Source organism: Carassius carassius, chromosome 48, assembly GCF_963082965.1.
Source record: "Carassius carassius chromosome 48, fCarCar2.1, whole genome shotgun sequence".
In the NCBI taxonomy this organism is placed as follows: domain Eukaryota; kingdom Metazoa; phylum Chordata; class Actinopteri; order Cypriniformes; family Cyprinidae; genus Carassius; species Carassius carassius.
In genome coordinates, this window is record NC_081802.1 from 22,298,351 (window position 1) to 22,306,418 (window position 8,068).

At 40.9% G+C, this 8,068-nt stretch overlaps 1 long non-coding RNA gene across 3 annotated transcripts; it reads right to left on the reverse strand.

Annotated features, from left to right (window-relative positions):
- Positions 1–2,005: 2,005 nt before the first annotated feature.
- Positions 2,006–7,713, reverse strand: LOC132131338 (uncharacterized). 3 transcript variants are annotated; one of them, XR_009428870.1, is made up of 5 exons: positions 7,657–7,713; positions 6,411–6,578; positions 2,558–2,722; positions 2,258–2,385; positions 2,006–2,165 (listed from the first exon to the last, which is right to left on the reverse strand). It is a non-coding gene; the product is annotated as an uncharacterized LOC132131338 (long non-coding RNA). The 3 variants fall into 3 exon arrangements; XR_009428871.1 differs by lacking the exons at positions 6,411–6,578; positions 7,657–7,713 and adding an exon at positions 2,814–3,140 and having other exon boundaries at positions 2,558–2,714; XR_009428869.1 differs by lacking the exons at positions 6,411–6,578; positions 7,657–7,713 and adding an exon at positions 2,814–3,140.
- Positions 7,714–8,068: the final 355 nt, after the last annotated feature.

Sequence of the window (8,068 nt, forward strand, 5' to 3'; positions counted from 1 at the left end):
GGAGCATATGACCACCAAAGGAATGCTGACAATACTGAAGTCATCCATGGTGGAGCAGATGATCACAACAGCAGACTGGGAAACAAACTTCATCTGGACAGACTGAAAACTCTGGAATGACTTCCCCTTTCATCTCAAATCTGGCTGGGTTCTGACATGATGGCAGTAGAGCTCTGGGATGAGACTGGGTGCTGGGCTGAGTCTTGGGCTGGAGAGGGGCTCATGAGCTGAAGTCATCACTGGATTCTGGTCAGGGGCTTGAGCCCTCACTGGACTCCGGAGAGGGACTGGAGACATCACTGGGCTCTGGTCAGGGGCTGGAGTCTTCACTGGACTCTGGTCAGGGACTGGAGCCATCACTGAACTATAGTCAGAGGCTGGAGCCTCCTCTCCAGAGTCCAGTGAAGGCTCCAGCCTCTGACTATAGTTCTGTGATGGCTCCATGGAAGAGAAGCTGGAGCCATCACAGGACTCTGAAGTGGGGCTGGAGCCATCACTGGACTTTGATCAGGCAGTCAGTCACCTTTATTTATATAGCGCTTTAACCCTCTGGAGTCGATCCCAGCGTATATGCGTGTTGAGGCATCTTCTCCTGATAACCCCGAAAAGAACTTAAATTACACTTTCAGTTTTGATTGTACAAATAAGAGCAATACATCAATAAAATCTGTAAAGGGTCTACTTTTATTTGTATCCACACATAATGACAACAAAACTTTGTGCATTTATAAAATGAACTGTAGTCAATACTCATCGAAGAGACATGAGTGTTGTATCTATATAAATATCTATGCACTCTTAGAACAAATGTGTTGAAAACAACACAACGTGTTATTTTTAAGTGAGTGTGCTCAGGGACAACCCATGTTGAGTTAAATTCAACACACAAAATGTGTTATAAAATGTAACACATAAATGTGCAGCTTAAGTAAACACATTGATGTGCTCTTTTTGTATGCATCTAACACAACTGTGAGTTACTAAGCAATTGTTTAATATGGTCATATAAAAATGATTAAAAATGTCAAATCAATATAAAGTTTTTGTATGTTTATTATGTAATTTCACAGGAAACCATTAGACACTGCTCACATACTGTTTGTTTTCGTTTTCAACATGGAATTAATGCATTCAAATGTTGTTACTACAGTATACTGACTATAAACTTGTGAAATTAGCATTTCAATACATTCATCATACATTATAAAAACTCACTTTATAAAAAATAATTCATCAAATATTATAAAACTCACATCTGTTAAGCACAGTCAAATAAAACGTCAAATATGTATGAAACAGTTTCCAACATATAAATTACCAAATTTTCTGAACTTTTTCTCAAGTACCAACATTTTATTTTTCATACAGAAAAAAAAAACTTTTAATGAACCTGAAAACTGTAATAACCATTACACACTTACTGTTTATGCATTCACATAAGGTGATCCCTCTTAATAAAACAATTAATTGTCAAATCTGGTCAAAACATTGTGTTCAACAGTTTCAACCACTAACATGTTTAAAACTAAATTTTGTATTTAGGAGTTACATATTGCTGATCACAAAATGATACAATATCTAAAGGTCTGTAATCTATTAAGTCATCAGGCAGCTATGCCATGTCAAAATCTTTAGTTCTGATGACAGTGAAAGAAAAAGGGTGTTATTTAAATATTTAACTCTTAAAACTCAAGAACATACGTGCACATTCTCTTTCACTTTGGGGAATAATGTGTATAACCTCACCAAATAATGGTTCTTCCCTTTTATCTTCTTTTAAAGTCTGAACGCGTCCTGTCCGGTATGTTATTCCCAAAAAACTGATATTATTAGTAACATGAATTGAACTGGTATAAGTGAGTCTCAAAATGAGTCTGTCTTAAGCTTGTCAAGTAATTTGTCACCCTTCTACAAAGATGCAGTCACAACTGGGAACGCATTTGGCGAAGTCATTAAAAAAAAAAAAAACTCATGAATTTAAAAACAGGACAGTTGGCATGGACACTGAAGATTGCACAGCCAGATGTCTACAGAACAGGTCAGACTTCCAACATCAAGTGGAAGGCCAAAAGAATCATTCTTTGCCACAATTACATACTGGGCTCCATGTCCTAGAGGGAGCCTTTCATGGATTCACTGAGCAAGGAGGTCATGTTGGTACCAGCCTACAGAAATGAAACAATGAAAAGCATCAAAAAATATTACTGCATGAGAATCAATTTTGTTTAATCCCAAGCTAACACAGTAAAAAGCATACCGGCACTTGCTCTAACAGGTATGAGACTGCAGAGTTCACACAGCATTTACTGCCAGCAACACTTCTCCCAGATGCCGTGGGTGGAAGAAGATGAATGAGGATCTTCAACATAGTTTAACACAGTTCATCTTGAAGAAGTGAAGATGCAGGTCACATGCAAAAGAAAAGTTTAAAACTAATTTTATTTGAAATGATTATTTTGTCATGAATTCAATGTTAAAATTCACATTTATTTTTCTCATTTAAACTAGGTTTAGAAATGTGTGCACATGCAACAGACCGTGAGGTAGAAAATCATACCATCATGCTGATTGTTAGCTTTCTCCAGCAAGTGTTTGATGTCATTTTTCTTCTCCAAGGATGCTACTTCCTTGAGCTTTGGAATTATGGTCCCTTCCCATTTCCGGATGAACAAATTTTCTTTTCCATCTGTGAGCTTGGAAAATTCTATGTCCATCTTCAATGCTAAAAAACAGAAACAAAAAAAAATATTAATATTACAATTATAAAATACAATATGTTTTTAAGTTCTCTCTTCGTTGAGCATGTCTATTACCAAGGCTGGCATGTTAAGAAATCCGGGATATTCCTTGAAGATTTCAGCAACAGTTGGGGATTTTGTCGTTATCCATCTCTTTTGGTAACTGAAGGTTTGGTCAACTGCAGTCTTTATTGAATGATGAATTCTCTGGTGATGGTCGCATCCTCTTTATCAGGGTCAACCACTCACTTGGCACAGTTTCATCTGGACTTGTCAAAGAATGTTGCTGTGTACACTGATGATATTTCAAACTGTACATCTGCTGGCTCTGTTGATGCTTCTGTCTGATGTTCCGTAGTCTCATTTCTATAAATCTACTGTGTGATGGTCCATCAAAAAATGCTCCTGACATGAGTAATGCAAAAATAGAACTAAGTTGGAGTCAAGTATACTTGAGCAGGTTATATACACATTGCTAATTAATTCACTTTATAATGTAAAATCTTCCTTATGTGTCCCTCATTTTCGCCAAATCCTTAATGAGGGGATCAATGACACAATCTCCTTTACTAGAGCCAACTTTTCTTTACCAGATGGATAGCTGGAAAGAAAAAAAAATCAAAAGAATACAGTTGCAGAAATGGCTCTAACATTGACAAAAAAAATAATAATGATAACTTATTGTCAGGACAGATAAGGACCCAAGAGCGGATGAGGCTAAATATGGTTACTTTATTAACAGAAGGAACGTCCTAACGTCCAAAAAACAAAAAAACCCAACTAGGGAAAAAGCTCAGTCTTAACTTCCAACTGCACAGCAGGCAGGTCGAGCACTCAGCCTCCGAGAGCACCAGGAGAGGAGGAGCAACAAATCCAAAACGGTAGGCAGGAGAATGGTCGAACAGACAAGGGGTCAAGCGAGGTGCAGACAGGGCTGAGAACGGCGGGCAGTATCAAGGTCAAAAACAGTCCAGGTCGAGAACCAGAAGAGCACGTTACACCACGTTACAGAGAAAATATATTAAAAGTCAGAGAGAAAGAGAGAGAAAAAATTTAAACAAAACGAATACAAGTGTAGAAAAATTAGTAGAAAATAAATAAATAAATAAACAAAGTAAAAAAAAGGAAGAAAAAAGGACAGATCATACCCGAGTCCTGACAGTACCCCCTCCCCCAGGAGCGCCTCCCGGCGCCCCCGAGGAAGAAGGGCCGCGTTGGTGAAACTGGTCGATGAGGGATTCGTCCCCCTCCCTGATCCGCACTAGATGGTAAGCATTGCGAAGATCCAATTTCGTGAAGAACTCGGCCCCCTGCAAGAGATCGAAGGCCAAAGACATCAACGGCGGGGGGTACCGGTTCTTAACTGTGATGTCATTTAACCCCCGATAGTCTATACAGGGGCGCAGAGAGCCATCCTTTTTCACGAAAAAGAACCCCGCTCTGGCCGGAGAAGAAGAAGGACGAATAATACCGGGTGCCAGAAAATCAATTAAATACTTCTCCAGCGCTTCACGCTCGGGCACGGAGAGAGAGTACAGCCGTCCGCGAGGCGGAGAAGTACCAGGGAGGAGATCGATGGCACAACCGTACGGTCGGTGGGGAGGAAGCCCGGGACCTGCTGAAGACCGCCCGCAGATCATGGTAACAAGCAGGAACTTGAGAAAGATCTGCCTCCTCCTCCTGTAGGGAAACAGAAACAGAGACCGGGGAGAGAGTAGACAGAAGGCAATGTGTATGGCAATATTGACTCCATGACAAAACTAAATTGTCTGCCCAGTTAATGTTCGGCCCGCGACGAACGAGCCAAGGATGACCCAATACCAAAGGGACAGACGGAGATTTACAGACTAGGAATCTGAGGTCCTCCCGGTGGTTCCTGGAGGTATGAACACTGACCGAATCAGTGATCCGAGAGATCTGCATAAGAGGGCTGGCCATCGAGTCCATGAGCGACTATAGGTGACTGCAGGGATTGGATGGGTAGATCCCGAGCACGTGCCCATTCTTCATCAATGAAGTTGCCCTTTGCTCCTGAATCAACGAGTGCTGAAGCCTTAAACAAAGAGTGTTTAGTCAACAGAGACACAGATAGGTTAGTGCGTGACCTGTGAGTGGTGGAAATGGCAGTACCACTCAAATTAACTCTCTGTGGCGATCGAGCAGCCTTAGCAGGACAGGAGTGAGCTCGGTGTCCTTGAGCCACGCAATATAGGCACAGACCCTCCACCAGGCGCCACTGTTTCTCCTTGGGCGTGAGGCGCAAGCGATCCTTCTGCATAGGCTCACACTCCTCGGCACTCTGGGATGGAGGGGCGAACGTGACTGGCTCGGAGTCCGCTCGAACTCAACGGCGTAGCTCTCTCCTGGCGTCTATGCGGAGGGACAGACTGATCACGTCATCCAACCGTTCAGGAACCTCCCAGGCAAACAGTTCATCTTTGAACGAGTGATAAGGGCCTCGGTGTTCCATCCACAAGTAGCGGCCAGGGTGCGGAACTGCACGGAGTAATCTGCCACTGAACGTCTGCCCTGTTGAAGACGCGCTAACAGTCAGGACGCTTCCTTGCCAAAAACAGACTGTTCAAAAGTCTTAATCATCTCCTCCTTAAAAGAACTAAAGTCAGAACAGCACCCTGCCTGTGATCCCCATACAGCAGTCCCCCAATCACGTGCTCTACCTGAGAGCAGGGAGATGACATACGCCACCTTGGAGACATCTGATGCGTAGGTTCGTGCTTGTAGAGAAAACACCACCTCGCACTGAATAGAGAAAGCTTTACAACTAGTAGGCTCAACGGAATACATGGGGCGGGGGGGTTATTCACTCTTGGCTCAGAGGGGAACGTGGACGGGAAAGGCCCGGGAGGCGGTGAAGGGAAATCCTCTTGAGTGAGACGATCAAGTCGACCCACCAAATCCGCGATTTGAGCCGACAAGGCGTCCACAGAGTGACGGGTCGAAGACAGTTCCATCTCGTGACAGCCCAACATCGCTCCCTGATGCTCCAAAGCCGACTGCCAAGTTGAGCCTTCCACTGGGTCCATTCTTGGTCAGTGTTTGGTGTCAGGACAGATAAGGACCCAAGAGCGGATGAGGCTGAAAATGGTAACTTGATGGTAACCTACCGTCCAAAAAACAAAAAACCCAACTCTGGAAAAAACTCAGTCTTAACTTCCAACTGCACAGCGGGCAGGTCGTGCGCTCAGTTACACGTTACACCAACCGAGCAGACAAACCAACAAGCGTACTGACCAGAAAGGAGGAACCGGACAGAACCGAAGCCAAACGGCAAAACATCACAGAACACACTGACAAGGAGGAGTGAAAATCAAGCAGAATATATAGGGTGAGTAACGAGATAGAGGGAACAGGTGCGTCAGACAAGCCGCAGCCTAGATTGCTGAGCGAGATCAGCTGGCGCTAGAGCAAAGGGAAGAAAAACCAGAGAAAATATATTAAAAGTCAAAGAGAGAGAAAAATGGAAATAAAACGAATACAAGTGTAGAAAAATGAGTAGAAACGAAAAAAAAAATATATATAAAAAATAAACAAAGTAAAAAAAAAAGGAAGAAAAAAGAACAGATCATACCCGAGTCCTGACACTTATATATAATGTAATTTAATTTGCAAACAAATACACCGTACATCTGCTAAACAACCACATATACTCACAATCCATGTTTCCCTACGAGGTCAATGACAGCAGCTTTAACAAGAAACTTTCTTGAGGAAATAAACAGCATCTTTGTCTCTTCGTGTTCTCTCATGATTGAAGGGGCTTTTTCTTCAAGCGGTGTCTGCAAGCTAGGTGTGGTCCCGAATTGCATCTGTTGAAGGACACTTAGAAATGACAAAAACATTTTATTTATTTACATTTAGTCATTTAGCAGATGCTTTTATCCAAAGTGACTTACAAATGAGGACAATGGAAGCAATCAAAATCAACAAAAGAGCAATGATATATATGTGCTATGACAAGTCTCAGTTAGCTTAATGCAGTACACATGGGCTTTTTACATATAATAAATAAAAAAACTGATAGAATAGAAAAGGAATAGAGCAAGCTAATTTTAGAGGTCTTTTTTTTTTTTTGCTTTTGTTAATTGTATACCGGTAATAGATGAAAAAAAGGGGAAGACATTAATGGTTTAACTGTAACGTTAATGGTTGAACACTTCCTTCTATAATGAATCCTGGTTTTTGCTTGTAATATAATATATTTTAAATTTGTCAAACTCCCTCAATCCTGTATTCACAGTGTCATTCTTGAAAATCTGAGTCAAATCTCAGTATTCGATCAAGAGATACTTGTTGAGACTGCTCAGTTTTGGGTGAGGCTATCAGTTCTCCGACACTTCGAAGTTTGAATAGTTTTCTCCATGTTTCCTTTCAGTCTATGAAGACAATAAAATTTTTGATTAACTGTAATTTGTTCCTCGACATCCATCATCTAAATAAAAGAAGAAAAATTATCCGTACGTACACCGCACACTGAGAAAACAAATAACAATGATACAAATTTACATTTTAAATAGTGACTAGTCAGGTAAGTTAAGTTAGCACAAAATGGTGCACAAGGTTGATTACATTAATTTCGCGTTGTTGAACATGAAATATTCCATAGTAATCGTAAAAGGACGGTAATGTTAATGGGTTCATGCTCAAAACATACTTAAGTCTTTCCCTAAATATGTACCATTCTGCCAACACATATTTACAAAAACCATGCGAAATGCCCTAGCTTGTGTGCCAATTTACAACATTTAGTTTACAAACCTCCTGTGTATTTGGAGTACGGAACATGGAGTCAACATAAAAGTAAAAAATACAACTACTTGAACAACTAACACAAAACAATCTGAAGCAAGATGGGAAAAATATTTACTATTATAGATGTATTTTAATTATTTTCACTCACCTGAGGCAGAGAGTCGCATTATCTGACAGTGCTGTCGGAGCAACGGTTGAAAAAGAACGTCACTGCGCAGGCGCGCCATGCGCGCAGAAGCTCACAGCATGTACATTCCAGCAATCCAGTATTGTCTCCCCGTGCGCTTAAATGCTTATTTTATATTGGCAACATAATAAATAAACTACATAAATACAGTAGACCTCGCCCTTTGACTACAGACAAAATAAGTATGCATTTTATTTCAATATGTACTGCTTAAATGTATTTAACACAGACATTGTGTAAACAGTTGAGCTCAATATTTACATACATTGTGTAATAACTGTAATAACACAAAATGTGTTACGAATCGTTTAACACATATTTTGTGTACATTTTTAACACATCTTTTTTAAGAGTTTGGTCTTGTCCCGGTTTT